The 23,236-nt window shown below is 47.3% G+C and overlaps 1 pseudogene; it reads left to right on the plus strand.

The window, feature by feature from the left end:
* Positions 1-280: 280 nt before the first annotated feature.
* On the plus strand, positions 281-20,460 carry LOC100452584 (beta-glucuronidase-like; annotated as a pseudogene).
* Positions 20,461-23,236: the final 2,776 nt, after the last annotated feature.

Below are 23,236 nucleotides of genomic sequence, written 5' to 3' on the forward strand. Positions count from 1 at the left end.
GAGGACAGGATGTGACATCAGGCCAAGGATGCCACCCCTGTTTCCCTCCTGACTTGGATGTGGTCAGCAGAGAAATGGCACCAAGGGAGGTCTGGGCCGCTTTTGCCTGGTCTACATCCCCTTTTTCTGACTTTGCGGCATTCAGTACAGGAGGAAGAGAGGAGAGGGCTGGGTGCCAGCGTGCGTCCCACTCACAGTGTCCTAAGCAAAGCTCCCCCCCGCCATTCCCCCAACCAGCCTTCCTCCCTGTGACAGGCAGTGGGTCATCTGCCTCTTAGTCATGGGTCTGAATCCTCTTAGCTCGGGCTGGGATGAGGTCCTGGGCTCTTCCCTGTCTCAGGAGATATTGGGCCCCATCCACTCCAAGGAGGAAGTCCTGGCCCCGCTGGCCCAGGTGCACAAACCGCCCTGGGAGTTCACCTGTCATCAGCAAGTTATCTGTCCTTTCCACCAAGAGTCCCAGCTATGTGTCAGGGCTTACACTAGGCCTGGGGACACAGCTGTGCAGCATGCTTGTCTGGATTCCTTTGGGAGCCTAGGAGCTGAGCCTGGCTCTTCTCTCTGCAGTTGGGCCCCACCCTGGACATGTCGGTTCCCTCCAGCTTCAACGACATCAACCAGGACTGGCAGTTGTGGCATTTTTTCAGCTAGGTGTGGTACGAACAGGAGGTGACCCTGCTGGAGCGATGGACCCAGGACCTGCGCACAAGAGTGGTGCTGATGATTGGCAGTGCCCACTCCTATGCCATCGTGGTCAGTGCAGCCAGGAGCAGGCAGGGTGGGTTGAGTGGGCATTGCTGCTGAACTGCATGGGATCCCCAGCTGCCACCCACAGCCTGCCTGCTGGGGTGGGATGGTGGGGGTACCTGCCCTGCCCTGCCCTAGGGGCTGTGCCCTGTGTAGGGGAATAGGTGGCCTGATCTACCCCATTGGGATGTCATTCTTCCTGTCTGGCTGGCAGGCCCCTGAGCCCCCATGCTGCAGGTTATGTGAGGGAGTGCCCAATAGCAGGGCCCCACCTCTTGCCCTGACCTGCTGCCCCCTCGCCATATCTCCTGTGTCTGCAGTGGGTGAATGGGATCAACGCGCTAGAGCATGAGGGGCCAACATCAGCAGCCTGGTCTATCTAGGCTGGGCCCCTGCCCTTCTGCCTCTGCATCACTATCACCATCAACAACATCCTCACTCCCTCCAGCCTGCCACCAGGGACCATCCGCTATGTGACCAACACCTCCAAGTGGGTACCATCCTCTTTCCACCACATGCACCCACCTTCCCGCCCCACCCCGTGGTCCTCCTGCTAGGGACAGGGTGGCCTTCGCAGGGTGGAGGCCCTGGATCTGAGGAGGCCTGTGAGCTGAAGTCAAGGGACTCAGGGCAAGGGCCCATTGAACCACAGTCCTCCCACCCTAGGTATACCAAGGGTTACTTTGTCCAGAACACAGACTTTGACTTCTTCAACTACACGGGACTGCAGCGGTCTGTGCTTCTGTACACGACACCCACCACCTACATCGATGACATCACCGTCACCAATGGCGTGGAGCAGGACAGTGGTGAGGGCTTCTGGTAGGATCCTCCCTCGGCGGGGCCCAGGGTGGCTCTGTTTGTTCCCTGTTTGGAGAGTTCTCCCAGGAAAAAGGTGCTCCCAGCATCTCTAAACCCTCACAGGTTCCTATCCATCTATGAAGCTAAAATCCAGCCTGTCTGAGTGGGCACAGGCTCTCGAAATCAGCCCTGTTTGACCTCACTTGGAGAAGAGGGTTCTGGCCTAAAGTCACACAGCTCATGGTGCAATCCTGTCCCTTCCCCTGGTGCTGCTGTCACCCCAGCTCCCCTTGCTACACATCGTGCTCAAGGAACAGGCAGCTTCAGGGGGCTGGGCATGGTGGCTCACACCTGTTCTCTTAGCTCTTTGCAAGGAGGCTCTGGTAGGAGGATCACTTGAGGCCAGGAGTTCAAGACCAGCCTGGGCAACATAGCAAGACCATCACCACAAAAATCTTAAAAATTAGCCAGGCATGGTGATGTGTGCTGGTAGTCCCAGCTGCTGAGGCAGGAGAATCACTTGAGTCTGGGAGGTCAAGGGTGCAGTGAGCTATGACCACTCCACTGCACTCCAGTCTGGGCAACAGAGAGAGACCCCTTTTTTTGAGACAGAGTCTCGCTGTCACCCAGGCTGGAGGGCAGTGGTGCAATCTCGGCTCACTGCAACCTCTGCCTCTCGTATTCAAGAGATTCTTCTGCCTCAACCTCCCGAGTAGCTGGGATTACAGTCACTCACCACCATGCCTGGTTAATTTTTTTATTTGTTTATTAGAGATGGGGTTTCACCATGCTGGCCTGGCTGGTCTTGAACTCATGACCTCAGGTGATCCACCTGCCTCAGCCTCCCAAAGTGTAAAGATTACAGGCATGAGCCACCACGCCCGGCTGGGACACCCTGTCTTTTAGAAAACAAACAAAAAAAAAATTTAAGTTTTTTTACTTTTTAAAAATGTATCTTTTTCTTTTTCTGAGATGAGGCCTTGCACTGTCGCCCAGGCTGGAGTGCAGTGGCGAGATTATTGACAGCTGTTGTGGGGCCGCAGTTCTAAGTTTAAAAAAATTTAGGCTGGGTGTGGTGGCTAATGCCTGTCACCCCAGCACTTTGGGAGGCCAAGGTGGGCGGATCGCTTGAGCTGAAAGTTCAAGATCCACCTGGGCAACATAGTAAGACCCTGTCTCAAAATAAAATAAAATAAAATAAAATAAAATAAAATAAATAAGTAAATAAGAATTTAAACAGGAATCACACAGCAAAGATGATGCAGCATAGAGCAATTTATTGCAATGGAAAAAGTGTTTCAACAGTTAAGTGCAGAATAGCCTGGGCACAGTGGCTCCTGCCTGTAATCCCAGCACCTTCAGAGGCCGAGGCAGGTGGATCACTTGAGCTCAGGAGTTCAGACCAGCCTGGCCAACATTAGCTGGGTGTGGTGGTATGTGCCTGTAATACCAGCTACTCAGGAGGTTGAGATAGGAGAATTGCTTGAACCCGGAGGTAGAGGTTTCAGTGAGCTGAGATTGCAACACTGCACTCCAGCCTGGGTGACAGAGCGAGACACCTTCTCAAAAAAAAATAGTGAAGTGCAAAATACATGGTTCACCCTGAGAGAGAGAATTCAGGGCAGGCTGCTTGTAAGGATGAGACAGCGCTGATTATTACTGGGGAAACTCCATTTCTAGGAGTCTTCCATGATGAATTCTTAAGGATCTGGGAAGAGGTGTTACTCTAAGCACATTCTGGGTCATCCTCTTGGTGCACATGTGCAGCAGCTGTACCTGCTTGTTCACACGTCGCATGTCTCAGCGCCGTGGTTGGCCCATCCGAAGGACACAGTCACTTCCTCGACTACCTACCCTGCCTCAAGATCATAGCTCACTGCAGCCCGGAATTCCTGTCTCAAGCACTCCTCCTACTTCAACCTCCCAAGTAGCTGGGGCTGCTGGGGCTGCAGGCATGCACCACCACACCTGACTAATTTTTTGTATTTTTAGGGAAGAAGTGGTTTTCCTATGTTACCCAGGCTGGTCTTGAACTCCTGGGCTCAAGTGATCCTTCCACCTCAGCCTCCCCAGGTGTTAGGATTACAGGTGTTACCACTGTGCCTGGCCAAAAGAATTTTTTTTTCAATTAAAAAAAAAAAGTCACTGGATGTGCTGGTTCACACCTGTAATCCTAGCAATTTGGGAGGCTGAGGCAGGAGGATAATCTGAGGTCAGGTGTTGGAGACCAGCCTGGCCAACATGGCAAAACTCCATCTCTACTAAAAATACAAAATTAGCCAGGCATGGTGGTGCACGCCTATAATCCCAGGTACTTGGAAGGCTGATGCAGGAGAATCACCTGGACCCCGGAGGTGGAGGTTGCAGTGGGCTGAGATCACACCACTGCACTCCAGCCTGGGGGACAGAGCGAGACTTTGTCTCAAAAAAAAAAAAAATTAAAAATTTAAATTGAAAAAAAGCAACAGAAACAAATGGCTGCCTGGGAGTGGTGGCTGCGGGGCACTCCTGTTTGTGTGGCCCAGGTCGTGTCCCTCCCTCAGCTCTGGTCTCTTGCCTCCTGTAGGGCCAGTGAATGACCAGATCTCCATCAAGTGCAGTAACCAGTTTGAATTGGAAGTGCGTCTTTTGGATGCAGAAAACAAAGTCGTGATCAATGGAGCCAGGACCCAGGGCCAGCTGAAGATGCTGGTTGCCAGCCTCTTGTGGCCGTACTTGATGCACGAATGCTCCACCTATCTGTACTCATTGGAGGTAATGGTGGCTGGGACTTGCTTAAGGGAGGTCTTTTGCCCCCATCTGGTGGCCCGGGCTTCAGCAGGAGCTCAGGACAGGTGAACAGGTAGGCATGGTCCTCTGAGCTTTCTGATGTTTCCCACCCTTTGTGGGAAGCCCAGGTTTTTTTTGAGATGGTCTCACTCTCTTACCCAGGCTGCAGTGCAATGGCCTGATTACAGCTCACTGCAGCCTTGAGCTCCCAGGCTGCAGCAATCCTCTCACCTTGGCCTCCTGAGTAGCTGGGACTACAGGCACATGCCACTATGCCTGGCTAATTAAAAAAATTTTTTTTGTAGGCCGGGCATGGTGGCTTACACCTGTAATCCCAGCAGTTTGGGAGGCTGAGGCGGGTGGATCACTTGAGGCCAGGAGTTTGAGACCAGGCTGGCCAACATGGTGAAACTCCATCTCTACTAAAAATACTAAAATTTGCTGGGCATAGTGGTACATACGTGTAATCCCAGCTACTCAGGAGGCTGAGGCAGGAGAATTGCTTGAACTTGGGAGGCAGAGGCTGCAGTGAGTTGAGATCATGCCACTGCATCCAGCCTCAGCAACACTGAGACCGTCTCAAAAAAAAAAAGTTTTTCTTTTTATAGAGATGGGGGGTCTCACTCTGTTGCCAGGCTGGTCTTGAACTCCTGAACTCAAGTGATCCTCCTGCCTTAGCCTCCCAAAGCATGGAAACTACAGCCACGAGCCACCTCATCTGGTCAAGGGGAAGGCCCAGTTTTGTAGGGCAGGTCCCAGGGTCAGCCATGGAAGGGCAGAGCCTCTGATTGCTGCATCTCTGCTTGCAGCCCTGAGGCAGCTGCTGGGGTACACCAGGGGCCTTTCTGCTGGAGGGCGGACCGGATGAGGCTCAGGTTGTCGGGGTGCTCACACCTGGCGCTTTGGCTGTCGTAGGTGCGGCTGACTACACAGTCACTGGGGCCTGTGTCTGACTTCTACACACTCCCTGTGGGGATCCGCACTGTGGCTGTCACCGAGAGCCAGTTCCTCATCAATGGGAAACCTTTCTATTTCCACAACATCAACAAGCACAGGGATACGGAGGTGCGTTGGGGCTCCTGGGTCCTTGTAGGGGCTGCTGGTCACCTTCCACTTTTGACTTCCCTGTGTTCCGCAGTTGAGGGCAGCTCAGGGCAATGAGGTAAATGGCTCCAAACTGCCCCACAGTGGAGCCGGTGCTTGGGCTGGAGAGGGGGCTCATGGGGTGGCTCTCCAGGGTTCTGGCTCTCGGAGGAAGTGCAGCTTCGACAGGGAAAGGGTCATTTGGCTCTGCTGACTCCTAGATCTGAGGGAAGGGCTTCGACTGGCCGCTGCTGGTGAAGGACTTCAACCTGCTTCACTGGCTTGGTGCCAACGCCTTCCACACCAGCCACTACCCCCACGCGGAGGAAGTGCTGCAGATGTGTGACTGCTATGGGATTGTGGTCATTGATGAGTGTCCCACCATGGGCTTGGTGCTGCTGTGAGTCCCCACCACACACCCGCTCTGACTGCCCAGCCCACGGGTGACCCTCTGTCCCTTCCCTCCTGGCCCGCAGGCAGCTCTTCAACACGTGCCTATGCATCAACACATGCGGGTGATGGAGGAACTGGTGCGCAGGGACAAGAACCACCCCACCGTGGTGATGTGGTGTGTGGTCAATGAGCCTGCGTCCTACCTGGAATCTGCTGGCTACTACTTCAGGTGAGTGCCCCCTGCCTGCCCTGGGCTGGATCGTGAAGGAGACCCCGGCAGGTGGCAGGCTGGAGTGGGTGTGTGCTGTTCAAGATCAGCCTCCTGTCCCAGCCCAATGGGAGGGCCGTCCATACCCGGATAGTTCAGGGGACCAAATATCTACCCACCCAAATTGTGGTTTTCTTTTTCTTTCTTTCTTTTTTTCTGAGACAGAGTCTCGCTGTCACCCAGGCTGGAGTGTGGTGGCGTGATCTCGGCTCACTACAACCTCCGCCTCCCGGGTTCAGGTGATTCTCCTGCCTCAGCCTTCTGAGTAGCTGGGATTAGAGGTATGCATGAGCCACTGCACCTAGCCTGTTTTTTGTTTTTGTTTTTGTTTTGAACAGGGTCTCACTCCAGTTCCCCAGGCTGGAGTGCAGTGGCAGGATCTCGGCTCACTGCAGCCTTGACTTCCCAGACTCAGGTGATCCTTTTGCCTCAGCCTCCCAAGTAGCTGAGATTATAGATGTGTGTCACCACACCCAGCTCTTTGTTGCCTTTTTTTTTTTTTTTGAGATGGAGTCTCACTCTGTCACCCAGGCTGGAGTGCAGTGGCATGATCTGGGCTCACTGCAACCTCCGCCTCCCAGGTTTAAGTGATTCTCCAGCCTCAGCCTCCCGAGTAGCTGGGATTACAGGCGAGTGCCACCACGCCCAGCTAACTTTAGCATTTTTTAGTAGAGACGGTGTTTCACCAGTTGGCAAGGCTGGTCTTGGACTCCTGACCTCAGTGATCCACCTGCCTCGGCCTCTCAAAGTGCTGGGATTACAGGCATGAGCCACTGTGCCCGGCTAGTTTTTGTATTTTTGGTAGAGATGGGGTTTCACCACGTTGGCCAGACTGACCTCTAACTCCTGGCCTTAAGTGATCCACCTGCCTCAGCCTCCCAAAGTGCTGGGATTACAGGTGTGTGTCACCGTGCCCAGGCCCCGTTTATTCCTTACAATCATGCATTTCTAACTCAGCGTTCAGAGGTGGATTTTTCACTTGCAGCAGAGGTAGTAGAGGTTGTAGAAATGCTCCTTGAGGCAGACGCCACACCCCAATTTCATGGAGTGCTTTGGGGTGAGCCAAGTCTGCAGTAGGCAGAAGGCTCTGAGAAGTTGTCCCAGCCTGTGCAAAGGACAATTCAGAGCTCTGGGGCACAGGGGTGTGCTCAGCAGGACTGGGTGGACAGGACCTTTGTTGCGAAGGTGGAGAGCACAGGCTTCCAGGAGCAGGTGCCTGACAGACAGGCTTCTTTGGGAGTTGGCCAGAGGAGATGCCTGTTTGCTGGAGCAGGAATTGGAGGGAGCTGTCCAGGCTGGAGAGGTTCAGCCAGGCTGTCACAAGGCTTTGAAGCTTCCCATCTGAGAGTCCGCACTCCCCGTTTGCTTGATGCATTAATAAATATCCCATCCATATCTGCACCTATCCACTCCTGTGTTCAAGAGCTGTTTCAGGGAGTCAACCTCATTTTTGGCAGTGTCCAGCCCACTGACCTCAGTTCTGTGTACCTGGAAGGGTGGCTGCTCCTCTGGGGGCATAGGATTCGGAGGCAGAGAAAGAGTGATGTTAGAGAGCTCGGTCTAGGACTAGAGAATCATGTGCCCTTACGTAAAATACATCTCAAGTTAGGGAAGAAAGCAGCGGCTTTATGCTTTCTGCTTTTTTTTTGTTGTTTGTTTGTTTTGTTTTCTTTTGTTTGTTTTGAGACAGGGTCTTGCTCTGTGGAACAGGCTGGAGTGCAGTGGCATGATCCCGGCTCACTGCAACCTCCACCTCCTGGGTTCAAGCAATTCTTGTGCCTCAGCCTCCTGAGTAGTGGGCATTACAGGTGTGTGCCACCATGCCTGGCTAATTTTTGTATTTGTGGTAGAGACGGGGTTTTGCCATGTTGGCCAGGGTGATCTTGAACTCCCGACCTCAAGTGATCTACCCGCCTCGGCCTCCCAAAATGTAGGGATTACCAGTGTGAGCCATTGTGCCTGGCCCTGTGTTGTGTTCTGGTGGGGGAAGATGGGACAGAAAGGATGCGAGAGTGTCTGAGCCCTTCCTGGACGGATGGAACCTGTGTCTTCTGCCTTTTGTGGACAGGATGGTGATTGCTCACATCAAAGCCTTGGACCCCTCCCAGCCTGTGACCTTTGTGACCAACTCCAACTATGCAGCAGACAAGGGGGTGAGCCTGGGGGTCCCTACCCCTTTTTTCCCCACCTTTGCCTGGGCTTGTCCTGAAGCATGCTCATGAGAATAGCTGGAAAGAATCATGCGCTGCCAGTCTGGGTTTTTTTATTTTGTTTTCTTACTTTAAAAGATGGAGACAGGGTCTCGCCATGTTGCCCATGCTGGTCTCCAACTCCTGGGTTCAAGCGATCCTCCTGCCTCGGCCTCCCAAAGGTCTGGGGTTACAGGCGTGGGCCACCACACCTGGCCACAGCCAGTCTGTTTTCAAAGATGGTCTTTGGGTTAATGAGAATTCTCTCCCTGCTTACTCGCCAGGCAGTGTGGCTTTCTCAATCCAGGGAGGCTGGGCATGGGGAGATGGGATTTGTTTGCTCAGTTTGGACTCACATTTTTTGCACTTTGATTTAATAGGCTCATAAAATATCAAAAGTTTAAGGGAGCTTAGAGTTCATGTGGCCCACACCTGGCTGATCAGAATCTCTAGGGGAAGTTTTTTTGAAATGGCAGATCTCTACATTCTGAGATCCTGATTCAGTAACTCCAGAGTTGGAGCCTGCGTTTTTCTTTTTCTTTTGTAGAGGCGAAGTCTTACTCTGTTGCCCTGGCTGGAGTGCAGTGTTGCTATCACAGTTCACCTCAGCCTTGAATTCCTGGGCCCAAGCGATCCTCCTGCCTCAGCCTTCCAAGTAGCTGGGACTGCAGGTGTGCACTGCTGTGTTGGGCTAATTTTAAATTTTTTTTTTTTTCTTTTTTTTTTTTTCTTTTATTATTATTATTATTATTATTATTATTATACTTTAGGTTTTATGGTACATGTGCACAATGTGCAGGCAAGTTACATATGTATACACGTGCCATGCTCGTGCGCTGCACCCACCAACTTGTCATCTAGCATTAGGTATATCTCCCAATGCTACCCCTCCCCCCTCCCCCCACCCCACAACAGTCCCCGAAGTGTGATGTTCCCCTTCCTGTGTCCATGTGTTCTCATTGTTCAATTCCCACCTATGAGTGAGAATATGCGGTGTTTGGTTTTTTGTTCTTGCGATAGTTTACTGAGAATGATGATTTCCAATTTCATCCATGTCCCTACAAAGGACGTGAACTCATCATTTTTTATGGCTGCATAGTATTCCATGGTGTATATGTGCCACATTTTCTTAATCCAGTCTATCATTGTTGGACATTTGGGTTGGTTCCAAGTCTTTGCTATTGTGAATAATGCGGCAATAAACATACGTGTGCATGTGTCTTTATAGCAGCATGATTTATAGTCCTTTGGGTATATACCCAGTAATGGGATGGCTGGGTCGAATGGAATTTCTAGTTCTAGATCCCTGAGGAATCGCCACACTGACTTCCACAAGGGTTGAACTAGTTTACAGTCCCACCAACTGTGTAAAAGTGTTCCTATTTCTCCACATCCTCTCCAGCACCTGTTGTTTCCTGACTTTTTAATGATTGCCATTCTAACTGGTGTGAGATGGTATCTCATTGTGGTTTTGATTTGCATTTCTCTGATGGCCAGTGATGGTGAGCATTTTTTCATGTGTTTTCTGGCTGCATAAATGTCTTCCTTTGAGAAGTGTCTGTTCATGTCCTTCACCCACTTTTTGATGGGGTTGTTTGTTTTTTTCTTGTAAATTTGTTGGAGTTCATTGTAGATTCTGGATATTAGCCCTTTGTCAGATGAGTAGGTTGCGAAAATGTTCTCCCATTTTGTAGGTTGCCTGTTCACTCTGATGGTAGTTTCCTTTGCTGTGCAGAAGCTCTTTAGTTTAATTAGATCCCATTTGTCAATTTTGGCTTTTGTTGCCATTGCTTTTGGTGTTTTAGACATGAAGTCCTTGCCCATGCCTATGTCCTGAATGGTAATGCCTAGGTTTTCTTCTAGGGTTTTTATGGTTTTAGGTCTAACATTTAAGTCTTTAATCCATCTTGAATTGATTTTTGTATAAGGTGTAAGGAAGGGATCCAGTTTCAGCTTTCTACATATGGCTAGCCAGTTTTCCCAGCACCATTTATTAAATAGGGAATCCTTTCCCCATTTCTTGTTTTTGTCAGGTTTGTCAAAGATCAGATACTTGTAGTTATGTGGCATTATTTCTGACAGCTCTGTTCTGTTCCATTGATCTATATCTCTGTTTTGGTACCAGTACCATGCTGTTTTGGTTACTGTAGCCTTGTAGTATAGTTTGAAGTCAGGTAGTGTGATGCCTCCAGCTTTGTTCTTTTGGCTTAGGATTGACTTGGCGATGCGGGCTCTTTTTTGGTTCCATATGAACTTTAAAGTAGTTTTTTCCAATTCTGTGAAGAAAGTCATTGGTAGCTTGATGGGGATGGCATTGAATCTGTAAATTACCTTGGGAAGGATGGCCATTTTCATGATATTGATTCTTCCTACCCATGAGCATGGAATGTTCTTCCATTTGTTTGTATCCTCTTTTATTTCCTTGAGCAGGGGTTTGTAGTTCTCCTTGAAGAGGTCTTTCACATCCCTTGTAAGTTGGATTCCTAGGTATTTTATTCTCTTTGAAGCAATTGTGAATGGGAGTTCACTCATGATTTGGCTCTCTGTTTGTCTGTTATTGATGTATAAGAATGCTTGTGATTTTTGCACATTGATTTTGTATCCTGAGACTTTGCTGAAGTTGCTTATCAGCTTAAGGAGATTTTGGGCTGAGACAATGGGGTTTTCTAGATATACTATCATGTCATCTGCAAACAGGGACAATTTGACTTCCTCTTTTCCTAATTGAATACCCTTGATTTCCTTCTCCTGCCTAATTGCCCTGGCCAGAACTTCCAACACTATGTTGAATAGAAGTGGCGAGAGAGGGCATCCCTGTCTTGTGCCAGTTTTCAAAGGGAATGCTTCCAGTTTTTGCCTATTCAGTATGATATTGGCTGTGGGTTTGTCATAAATAGCTCTTATTATTTTGAGATACGTCCCATCAATACCTAATTTATTGAGAGTTTTTAGCATGAAGGGTTGTTGAATTTTGTCAAAGGCCTTTTCTGCATCTATTGAGATAATCATGTGGTTTTTGTCTTTGGTTCTGTTTATATGCTGGATTACATTTATTGATTTGCGTATATTGAACCAGCCTTGCATCCCAGGGATGAAGCCCACTTGATCGTGGTGGATAAGCTTTTTGATGTGCTGCTGGATTCTGTTTGCCAGTATTTTATTGAGGATTTTTGCATCAATGTTCATCAAGGATATTGGTCTAAAATTCTCTTTTTTTGTTGTGTCTCTGCCAGGCTTTGGTATCAGGATGATGCTGGCCTCATAAAATGAGTTAGGGAGGATTCCCTCTTTTTCTATTGATTGGAATAGTTTCAGAAGGAATGGTACCAGCTCCTCTTTGTACCTCTGGTAGAATTCGGCTGTGAACCCATCTGGTCCTGGACTTTTTTTGGTTGGTAAGCTATTGATTATTGCCACAATTTCAGCTCCTGTTATTGGTCTATTCAGAGATTCAACTTCTTCCTGGTTTAGTCTTGGGAGGGTGTATGTGTTGAGGAATTTATCCATTTCTTCTAGATTTTCCAGTTTATTTGCATAGAGGTGTTTGTAATATTCTCTGATGGTAGTTTGTATTTCTGTGGGATTGGTGGTGATATCCCCTTTATCATTTTTTATTGCATCTATTTGATTCTTCTCTCTTTTTTTCTTTATTAATCTTGCTAGCGGTCTATCAATTTTGTTGATCCTTTCAAAAAACCAGCTCCTGGATTCATTTATTTTTTGAAGGGTTTTTTGTGTCTCTATTTCCTTCAGTTCTGCTCTGATTTTAGTTATTTCTTGCCTTCTGCTAGCTTTTGAATGTGTTTGCTCTTGCTTTTCTAGTTCTTTTAACTGTGATGTTAGGGTGTCAATTTTGAATCTTTCCTGCTTTCTCTTGTGGGCATTTAGTGCTATAAATTTCCCTCTACACACTGCTTTGAATGCATCCCAGAGATTCTGGTATGTTGTGTCTTGGTTCTCGTTGGTTTCAAAGAACATCTTTATTTCTGCCTTCATTTCGTTATGTACCCAGTAGTCATTCAGGAGCAGGTTGTTCAGTTTCCATGTAGTTGAGCAGTTTTGAGTGAGATTCTTAATCCTGAGTTCTAGCTTGATTGCACTGTGATCTGAGAGACAGTTTGTTACAATTTCTGTTCTTTTACATTTATTGAGGAGAGCTTTACTTCCAAGGATATGGTCAATTTTGGAATAGGTGTGGTGTGGTGCTGAAAAAAATGTATATTCTGTTGATTTGGGGTGGAGAGTTCTGTAGATGTCTATTAGGTCCGCTTGGTGCAGAGCTGAGTTCAATTCCTGGGTATCCTTGTTGACTTTCTGTCTCGTTGATCTGTCTAATGTTGACAGTGGGGTGTTAAAGTCTCCCATTATTAATGTGTGGGAGTCTAAGTCTCTTTGTAGGTCACTCAGGACTTGCTTTATGAATCTGGGTGCTCCTGTATTGGGTGCATATATATTTAGGATAGTTAGCTCTTCTTGTTGAATTAATCCCTTTACCATTATGTAATGGCCTTCTTTGTCTCTTTTGATCTTTGTTGGTTTAAAGTCTGTTTTATCAGAGACTAGGATTGCAACCCCTGCCTTTTTTTGTTTTCCATTTGCTTGGTAGATCTTCCTCCATCCTTTTATTTTGAGCCTATGTGTGTCTCTGCACGTGAGATGGGTTTCCTGAATACAGCACACTGATGGGTCTTGAGTCTTTATCCAATTTGCCAGTCTCTGTCTTTTAATTGGAGCATTTAGTCCATTTACATTTAAAGTTAATATTGTTATGTGTGAATCTGATCCTGTCATTATGATGTTAGCTGGTTATTTTGCTCGTTAGTTGATGCAGTCTCTTCCTAGTCTCGATGGTCTTTACATTTCGGTATGATTTTGCAGTGGCTGGTACCGGTTGTGCCTTTCCATGTTTAGCGCTTCCTTCAGGAGCTCTTTTAGGGCAGGCCTGGTGGTGACAAAATCTCTCAGCATTTGCTTGTCTGTAAAGTATTTTATTTCTCCTTCACTTATGAAGCTTAGTTTGGCAGGATATGAAATTCTGGGTTGAAAATTCTTTTCTTTAAGAATGTTGAATATTGGCCCCCACTCTCTTCTGGCTTGTAGGGTTTCTGCCGAGAGATCCGCTGTTAGTCTGATGGGCTTCCCTTTGATGGTAACCCGACCTTTCTCTCTGGCTGCCCTTAACATTTTTTCCTTCATTTCAACTTTGGTGAATCTGACAATTATGTGTCTTGGAGTTGCTCTTCTCGAGGAGTATCTTTGTGGCGTTCTCTGTATTTCCTGAATCTGAATGTTGGCCTGCCTTGCTAGATTGGGGAAGTTCTCCTGGATAATATCCTGCAGAGTGTTTTCCAACTTGTTTCCATTCTCCCCGTCACTTTCAGGTACACCAATCAGACGTAGATTTGGTCTTTTCACATAGTCCCACATTTCTTGGAGGCTTTGCTCGTTTCTTTTTATTCTTTTTTCTCTAAACTTCCCTTCTCGCTTCATTTCATTCATTTCATCTTCCAGGGCTGACACCCTTTCTTCCATTTGATCGCATCGGCTCCTGAGGCTTCTGCATTCTTCACGTAGTTCTCGAGCCTTGGTTTTCAGCTCCATCAGCTCCTTTAAGCACTTCTCTGTATTGGTTATTCTAGTTATACATTCTTCTAAATGTTTTTCAAAGTTTTCAACTTCTTTGCCTTTGGTTTGAATATCCTCCCGTAGCTCGGAGTAATTTGATCTTCTGAAGCCTTCTTCTCTCAGCTCGTCAAAGTCATTCTCCATCCAGCTTTGTTCCGTTGCTGGTGAGGAACTGCGTTCCTTTGGAGGAGGAGAGGTACTCTGCTTTTTAGAGTTGCCAGTTTTTCTGCTCTGTTTTTTCCCCATCTTTGTGGTTTTATCTACTTTTGGTCTTTGATGATGGTGATGTACAGATGGGTTTTTGGTGTGGATGTCCTTTCTGTTAGTTTTCCTTCTAACAGACAGAATCCTCAGCTGCAGGTCTGTTGGAGTACCTGGCAGGCCGTGTGAGGTGTCAGTCTGCCCCTGCTGGGGGGTGCCTCCCAGTTAGGCTGCTCGGGGGTCAGGGGTCAGGAACCCACTTGAGGAGGCAGTCAGCCCGTTCTCAGATCTCCAGCTGCGTGCTGGGAGAACCACTGCTCTCCTCACAGCTGTCAGACAGGGACATTTAAGTCTGCAGAGGTTACTGCTGTCTTTTTGTTTGTCTGTGCCCTGCCCCCAGAGGTGGAGCCTACAGAGGCAGGCAGGCCTCCTTGAGCTGTGGTGGGCTCCACCCAGTTCAAGCTTCCCGGCTGCTTTGTTTATGTAAGCGAGCCTGGGCAATGGCAGGCGCCCCTCCCCCAGCCTCGCTGCCGACTTGCTGTTTGATCTCAGACTGCTGTGCTAGCAATCAGCGAGACTCTGTGGGCGTAGGACCCTCTGAGCCAGGTGCGGGCTATACTCTCCTGGGGCACCGTTTCCTAAGCCCGTCGGAAAAGCACAGTATTCGGGTGGGAGTGGCCCGATTTTCCAGGTGCCATCTGTCACCCCTGGAAAGGGAACTCCCTGACCCCTTGCGCTTCCCGAGTGAGGCAATGCCTCGCCCCTGCTTCGGCTGGCGCACGGTGCGCTCACCCACTGACCTGCGCCCACTGTCTGGCACTCCCTAGTGAGATGAACATGGTACCTCAGATGGAAATGCAGAAATCACCTGTCTTCTGCGTCGCTCGCGCTGGGAGCTGTAGACCGGAGCTGTTCCTATTCGGCCATCTTGGCTCCTCCCCCTAATTTTAAATTTTTTTGTAGAGATGGGATCTCACTATGTTGTCCACGCTGGTCTCAAACTCTTGAGCTCAAGTGATCCTTCTGCCTTGGCCTCCCAAAGTGGTGGGATTACAGGCACAAGCTGCCATGCCTGGCTGACATTAGCATTCTTTTTTTTTTTTTTTTTTTTTGAGATGGAATCTTGCTCTGTTGCCCAGGCTGGAGTGCAGTGGTGCTATCTTGGCTTACTGCAACCTCCTCCTCCCGAGTTCAAGCAATTCTCCTGCCTCAGCCTCCAGTGTAGCTGGGATTACAGGTGCACACTACCATGCCTGGCTAATTTTTGTATTTTTTAGTAGAGACAGGATTTCGCCATGTTGGCCAGGCTCATCTCAAACTCCTGATCTCAGGTGATCCACCCACCTTGGCCTCCCAAAGTGCTGGGATTACAGGCATGAGCCACCGCACTCAGCCAGCATTCTTACTAGAAGGAAGTACGTTCAGGACGCATTAGAAACTAGCCAGTTGGACACAGAAGCCTCTGCTGCTCAGCCCTGAGCACCACTTTGCTGAAGCTGATGGTGGTCCTACTTGGTCATCTCTGCCCTGTTCCTAGGTGGGACTCTTTCAGGCCCTCTGCAGCCCACAACGCTGCCTCATGAAAGCTTCCTCAAGATTCTCTGTGATGGCTGGGCATAGTGGCTTATACCTGTAATCCTAACATTTTGGGAGGCCAAGGCGGGCAGATCATTTGAGGTCAGGAGTTAAGAGACCAGCCCAGCCAACTGGTGAAACCTCGTTTCTACCAAAAATACAAAAAATTAGCTGGATGTGGTGGTGCACACCTGTAATCCCAGCTACTTGGGAGGCTGAGGCATAAGAAGCACTTGATTGTGGGAGGCAGAGGTTGCAGTGAGCCGAGATCATGCCACTACATTCTAGCCTGGGTGACAGAGCGAGACTCTGTATCCAAAACAAAACAAAAAAAAAGATTTTCTTGAATTGATTTTTGTATAAGGTGTAAGGAAGGGATCAAGTTTCAGCTTTCTACATATGGCTAGCCAGTTTTCCCAGCACCATTTATTAAATAGGGAATCCTTTCCCCATTGCTTGATTTTCTCAGGTTTGTCAAAGATCAGATAGTTGTAGATATGTGGCGTTATTTCTGAGGGATCAGTTCTGTTCCATTGATCTATATCTCTGTTTTGGATAGATTAAAGACTTAAACGTTAGACCTAAAACCATAAAAACCCTAGAAGAAAACCTAGGCATTACCATTCAGGACATAGGCATGGACAAGGACTTCATGTCTAAAACACCAAAAGCAATGGCAACAAAAGCCAAAATTGACAAATGGGATCTAATTAAACTCAAGAGCTTCTGCACAGCAAAAGAAACTACCATCAGAGTGAACAGGCAACCTACAAAATGGGAGAAAATTTTCGCAATCTACTCATCTGACAAAGGGCTAATATCCAGAATCTACAATGAACTCCAACAAATTTACAAGAAAAAAACAAACAACCCCATCAAAAAGTGGGTGAAGGACATGAACAGGCACTTCTCAAAAGAAGACATTTATGCAGCCAAAAAACACATGAAAAAATGCTCACCATCACTGGCCATCAGAGAAATGCAAATCAAAACCACAATGAGATACCATCTCACACCAGTTAGAATGGCAATCATTAAAAAGTCAGGAAACAACAGGTGCTGGAGAGGATGTGGAGAAATAGGAACACTTTTACACAGTTGGTGGGACTGTAAACTAGTTCAGCCATTGTGGAAGTCAGTGTGGCGATTCCTCAGGGATCTACAACTAGAAATACCATTTGACCCAGCCATCCCATTACTGGGTATATACCCAAAGGACTATAAATCATGCTGCTATAAAGACACATGCACACATATGTTAATTGTGGCACTATTCACAATAGCAAAGACTTGGAACCAACCCAAATGTCCAACAATGATAGACTGGATTAAGAAAATGTGGCACATTTACACCATGGAATACTATGCAGCCATAAAAAATGATGAGTTCATGTCCTTTGTAGGGACATGGATGAAATTGGAAATCATCATTCTCAGTAAACTATCGCAAGAACAAAAAACCAAACACCGCATATTCTCACTTATAGGTGGGAATTGAACAATGAGAACACATGGACACAGGAAGGGGAACATCACACTCTGGGGACTGTTGTGGGGTGGGGGGAGGGGGGAGGGATAGCACTGGGAGATATACCTAATGCTAGATGACGAGTTAGTGGGTACAGCGCACCAGCATGGCACATGTATACATATGTAACTAACCTGCTCATTGTGCACATGTACCCTAAAACTTAAAGTATAATAATAATAATTTTAAAAAAAAGAAAAAAAAAAGATTTTCTGTGAGAATGACTGCATCGGCCCCTCAGGTGGGAGCGCTTCTCCAGGGCAAGGTGAGGAGAAGCCCAGTGATGGGACTGCTGCCTGGAGAGGAGTCAGTTCCAGTGGTGGGGGCCCTGGGCTTTGGCTGCGGACTGTGTGATGGCAGCTGCTCTGCCTCTCACAGCCCTTTTCAGCTGCGCACATCGGTGCAGAGTCATAGCCCTGCCTGTTTTGGGCCACTTTGTGACCATGTTTCCTGCCTGAGGGGCAGGGTAATTTCAGGATCTAAACTGGTGAACTTGGATGTTCTCAGCTCTGAGAGGCAGCTCTTCCCCTTCTAGTTTTGTTTGTTTGTTTGTTTTGTAGAAATGGGGTCGTGCAATGTCGCCCAGGCTGGTCTCAGACTCCTGTGCTGAAGCGATCCTCTTCCCATCTTGGCCTCCCAATGTGCTGGGATTACAGGCATGAGCCACTGTGCCCTGTTAGTTGTCTTACTACTTATTTTTAGAGCTGAGGTCTTGCTGTGTTGCACAGGCTGGTCTTGAACTCCTGGCCTCAAGCCATCCTCCTGCCTCAGCCTCCCAGAATGCCTGGATTACATCTCCTTCTTACCTTCTCTGCCAGAAGAGCCCCTGAAGTGTGTGAGTTCTGAGTCATGTGGTCTTCTGGATGCTGAACGGGCTCTGCCGCTCTGGTCCTAGGCTCCGTATGTGGACATGGTTTGTGTGAACAGCTACTACTCTTGGTATCATGACTACGGGCACCTGGAGTTGATTCAGCTGCAGCTGGCTACCCAGTTTGAGAACTGGTATAAGATGTTTCAGAAGCCCATTATTCAGAGTGAGTATGGGGCAGAAATGATTGCAGGGTTTCATCAGGTAAGTGGTATTGAAATTGCTTTCATAGCATGAGTTTGTTGTCAAACCATATTTTCATCTGGACACAAAGTTACATTCTCCAGAGATCCAGAGTGTTATAAATGCAGATTTTCTAATAAATTCAGACTCAAGAAGGGTTCTTATTGCAGAGTTTGGTTTCATGCACAGAAAAGGTAGAGTTTCTTATTTTCCAGGTATCTAGGGAATGATAATGAATATCAAGAAGGATCTTAATGAATGTGCTTGTTTATTTTATTTATTTATTTATTTATTTATTTATTTATTTATTTATTTATTTTTGAGACAGAGTCTTGCTCTGATGCCCAAGCTGGAGGGCAGTGGCATAGTCTTAGCTCACTGCAACCTCTGTCTCTCGGGTTCAAGCGATTCTCATGCCTCAGCCTCCTGAGTAGCTGGGAGTGCTCCACTACACCTGGCTAATTTTTGTATTTTTAGTAGAGACGGGGTTTCACCATGTTGGACAGGTTAGTCTCAAACTCCTGACCTCAGGTGATCCACCCACCTTGGCCTCCCAAAGTGCTGGGATTACAGGTGTGAGCCACTGCGCCCAGCCTTCAAGTTTATTTTTGATTTCATGGGAAGAATCAACTTAAGTACTACTTAAGAGAAATGGAACTCTGGTTCCACTTCTCCCATTATTTTGCTGTGCGGATTTGGAAAAGTTAATAAACTTCTCTGGGTACTGGGTTTCTTAAAGCAGGCAAAGCACATTTACCATCCTTCATTCACAGCATCATTATTAGGAACAAATAAAATATTATGTGTACAACAACAACAACAAATATTTCAGTCTCCGATAGTGAATGGAGAAGGCCATAGTTGTGTTTGTGGTGGTTTTTATGTATTTGTGGTCGGGATGTAGCCTTGGGCTGAACATATTTTTAGGCTCTTGCATTTGTAGGGAAAGCAGTATAGACATAGGAAGATTTGGGCTCAGACTAGGTGCGGTGCCTCGTGCCTGTGATCCCAGCACTTTGGGAGGCCTAGGTGAGAGGATTGCTTGAGGCCAGGTGTTTGAGATCAACCTGGGCAACACAACAAGACCCCATCTCTACATACACACACACAAAAACAAAATAAGCCAGATATGGTGTGCACACCTGTTGTCTTAGCTACTTAAAAAAGCTGAGGCAGGAGAATTGCTTGAGCTCAGGAGCTGGAGGCTGCAGTGAGCTATAATTGCACAATTGCACTCCAGCTTGGGTGAGAGAGCAAGACCCTGACTTGCTTTCTCAATATAGGGAGACCCCATCTCTACAAAAAATAATTTTTTAAAATGAGCTGGACACGGCAAGGCATGCCTGTGGTCCCAGTTACTCAGGAGGCTGAGGTAGGAGGATCGCTTGAGCCCAGGAGGTCGAGGCTGCAGTGAGCTCTGATCATGCCACTGCACTCCAGCCTGGGTGACAGAGGGAGACCCTGTCTGAAAAGAAAAAATAAAAAGATCTGGGGTTGGTGTTCTGGGTAAATAAAAATTTGCCAGTGAGTAGGGGGGCAGTTGGATATCACTGAAGGGGAACACTTTAGGGAAGACTTTGATCACCACTTCAATGTCACCTAGAATTATCCTCCACCTCTACCGGGTCATTAGAATAGTGACCCGGTTTGGGAAGGCTAGGGATGCCCTCTCCCTGTGCCCCAGTTTGGGTAGTTTCTTCATACACACGCACAAAGCAGTATTCAAAGATTCAGGCAGAGACTCACTCCTTCTGTTGCTCAGGCTGGAGTGCAGTGGCACGATTTCAGGTCACTGCAACCTCCACTCCCAGCAGGGTTCAAGTGATTCTCCTGCCTCAGCATGCTGAGTAGCAGGAATTACAGGTGCGCACCGCCATGCCCAGCTAATTTTCAGTAGAGACGGTTTCGCCATGTTCAGGCTGGTCTATGAGTCACTGGATCTCTCTCTCTGGCTTGGCTTCCTTATCTCCAGGAAACATCCATGCCAGCTCCAGCCTCTTGCCTTAGAACCACACTCTGTCCCTTTGACTGTGCAAGGCCACCTGGCTTTGCTGTGCTCCCTGTCCATTGGGATTAGCCATGGCACCTCTCTGCAGGTGGTGAGTTGGGGTACTCCTACAGCTCACATCATTTGCTGGTCTTCTTGCAGGGATCAATGTCCTGTGTTGTCTATCGTTCAGTCTCTGAAAACACTTGGTTCTTCCATTTATCTGGTGTTCTAGGCATTTAAGGCTGGAGTGGAACTCTGATCCTTGTTTTACTTTCATGGCTAGAAATGGAAATCTTTCACCTTTTTTTTTTGACGAGGGGACAGAGTCTTGCTCTGTTGCCCAGGCTGGAGTGCAGTGGCATGATCTTGGCTCACTGCAACCTCTGCCTCCCAGGTTCAAGCGATTCACCTACCTCAGCCTCCCGAGTAGCTGGGACTACAGGCGCATGCCATCATGCCTGGCTAATTTTTTGTATTTTTAGTAGAGACGGGGTTTCACCGTGTTAGCCATGATGCTCTCGATCTCCTGACCTCATGATCTGCCCGCCTCATCCTCCCAATGTGCTGGGATTACAGGTGTCAGCCGCCACCGCGCCTGGCCCTTGTTTTTAACACGTGATTCAAGATTGCCTTTTCCACATAGATTTCTCCAACTATTCCAGTTTTTATTCTCTCTCTCTCTATTTGGGGGGACAGTGTCTGTCACCCAGGCTGAAGTACAGTGGCACTGTCTCAGCTCACTATAACCTCTGCCTTCTGGGTTCAAGCAATTCTCCTGCCTCAGCCTCCCAAGTAGCTGCCAACCACCCAGCTAAGTTTTGTATTTTTAGTAGAGACGGGGTTTTACCATGTTGGCCAGACTGGTCTTGAGTTCCTGACCTTGTGATCTGCCCGTCTTGGTCTCCCAAAGTGCTGGGATTACAGGCATGAGCCACTGTACACAGCCTCCAAAGTGCTGGGATTACAGATGTGAGCCACTGTACTCAGCCTCCAAAGTGCTGGGATTACAGGTGTGAGCCACTGCACCTGGCCTCTCCTTATTTTTAATACATGATTCAGGATTGCCTTTTCCATATAGATTTCTCCAACTGTTCCAGTTTCTATTCTCTCACTCTCTTTTTTGGGGGAAACAGGGTCTCACTCTGTCACCCAGGCTGAAGTACAGTGGTACAATCTCAGCCTCCCGAGTAGCTGAGACTACAAGCACATGCCACCATTCCCAGCTAATTTTTGTATTTTTAGTAGAGACGAGGTTTCGCTATGTTAGCCAGGCTGGTCTCGAACTCCTGGCCTCAAGATCTGCCTTCCTCGGCCTCCCAAAATGTGGGATTACAGGTGTGAGCCACTGCACCCGGCCCCAGTTCTTACTATTGGTCTCCTGATAGATGGGGTGATGTGCGGCATCCCCTTGGCCATGAGCTAGGAAACCAATTAAAACAAATCTCACTAATTCTATATGCACCAACTCACAGCAGATTCACAAGCAACCTGTGAGGTAGGTGAGGTCATTTTTGTTTCCATGAATCAAAGGTAACATAGCTGATGCCTAAGACAGGATTTGGACCCATATCCTCTAACTCTTTATATCACATGTTAAAATAAGTTCTATATAGAGTCAAAAGTTAGAAGGAAGAAATAAGCACCAGGCACAGTGGCTCATGCCTGTAATCCCAGCACTTTTGGAGGGTGAGGCAGGAGAATTGCTTGAGGCCAGGAATTTGAGATCAACCTGAGCAACACAGCAAGACCCCAAACCTATTAAAAAAAAAACCCACAAAATTAGCCAGGCATAGTGGTGAACATAGTGTACATAGTGGTGTAGTCCCAGCTACCTGGGGGGCTGAGGCAGGAGAATTGCTTGAGCTCAGGAGTTGGAGGCTGCAGTGAGCTATGATTGCACCATTGCACTCTAGCCTGAGTGACAGACTGAGACCCTGACTCTGGAAAAAAAAAAAAAAAGCCAAGAAATAAGAACATCAGACCAGGCTTGGTGACTCATGCCTGTAATCCCACCACTTTGGGAGGCCAAGGCAGGTGGATCACTTGAGGCCAGGAGTTTGAGACCAGCCTGGCCAACATGGCGAAATTCCATCTCTACTAAAAATACAAAAAATTAGCCGACCATGGTGTGACATGCCTGTAATCCCAGCTACTTGGGAGGCTGAGGCAGGAGAATTGCTTGAACCTGGGAGGGGGAGGTTGCAGTGAGCTGAGGTTGCACCACTGCACTCCAGCCTGGGCAACACAGCGAGACTCTATCTTAAAAAAAAAAATCAAAATCTACAAGGAAATACAACTGACTATTTAGCTTGTCTACAGATGTGAACAAAAGCAGTGGGTAAAAGACCTAAAATATTTTGTTGTAGGACTGTACTATGACCAAACCAGATTTCTAGATTTAGTCATTTAATTTTTTACCCACTTTACCCCAGTAATAACAAGAGTGTGATGAATGTCTTTTTGTATAAAACTTTCCTTCCTTCACCAATCTTGAATTATTTCTTTAAGTTTTCAGAACCAGAATTTAGAGATAATGTTTCTGTATACTTTTACTATTCTTTATAGATAATTCTGAAAAGATGGAACTAATTCATATTCCAGCCAACAGTATATGAGGCTGCACATTGTATTATATATTTACCATGATTTGGATCATCATTTTTGTATCTTTGCTAATTTCATAGTCAGAAAAGGACCTCCTACTTTATTGTATTTTTTTTCCCGTTTCTGCTGTGGCTATATATTGTTTTAAAAGTTTCTTAGAAATTTCTTTGTGTTTTGGTTTCATGAGAGGATCTCAGTGTTTATTTAAATTATTCATTTGCTCTGTAGAAGATAATTAAATATTAAATACATTAATCACTCATTATACTTGTAGTAAAATGTTAATAATTATTTTAACTGCAAATTTTTTTCATGTAAAATATGGAGGTTGCCTTCCTGAAGCCCTAATATTTAAGGAAGCAGATTGGAAGAAATCAAGGCTGTGCTTGCATGAAATAAACATCTCTGCTGT

Source organism: Pongo abelii, chromosome 6 (assembly GCF_028885655.2).
Source record: "Pongo abelii isolate AG06213 chromosome 6, NHGRI_mPonAbe1-v2.0_pri, whole genome shotgun sequence".
Lineage (NCBI taxonomy): Eukaryota > Metazoa > Chordata > Mammalia > Primates > Hominidae > Pongo > Pongo abelii.